Source organism: Octopus bimaculoides, chromosome 1 (assembly GCF_001194135.2).
Source record: "Octopus bimaculoides isolate UCB-OBI-ISO-001 chromosome 1, ASM119413v2, whole genome shotgun sequence".
In the NCBI taxonomy this organism is placed as follows: domain Eukaryota; kingdom Metazoa; phylum Mollusca; class Cephalopoda; order Octopoda; family Octopodidae; genus Octopus; species Octopus bimaculoides.
The window spans coordinates 190,337,017-190,337,815 of NC_068981.1; positions in this window are offsets into that span (position 1 = coordinate 190,337,017).

Sequence of the window (799 nt, forward strand, 5' to 3'; positions counted from 1 at the left end):
ATATATATATATATATATATATAAACACACACGAGTAAGCACATACAGGCAAACAAGGTGGAAAAAATAGTACTCGAACGCGAAAGATAGAGAATAATGCTTTTATTAAAGCTACAAAAACCATCACAAACTGTTACTCAGAGCTTCAACTGTTCGTCAGACAGTTGTGTAATACGTGTATATATATCTATATCTATATCTATCTATCTATATATATATTTATATCAAGCGAGATTGGACTAAAGCGACCATTTTCCAGCATGCTTGAAGTGCCGGTACCTTCAAAAACTATCAAAAAAAAAATCTAGCTAAAATACACACGTTGCTGAAAATTTAATTATTTTTACTCCAGACCGGAAGAACATTTACTGCTTGATTATTCCTATAATATACACGTAGGCTGTCGTGAGGGGATTTATGAATTGACCTTCCTTGGATCTATACGTGCAAATATTTGAATGGAGACGGGTGAACTTGTTTTGGACAGGATGTAAAGTTATTTGGACTTATATTTCCCCTATCTATGTATTTTGTTGACGAAGGAAAAAAGCAAATTTTTGCTTTAATCCAGAAATTCACAATTAACGTGATGTCTATTTCTTGAGAACACACTCTTCGTGGTAAGGCGATTTGACGTCTATCTGTAGCATATTAGGAATCCACTTTGGTGGTCATTCCTCTTAATTTGTATGTAATATAACTTTTAATCTTCGGATTTTTTAAATATGCTAAGCCACTGGTTTTAATTGATTAATATCAATTTCTACCCTCATTATTTGATTTTTTAATTATACATACG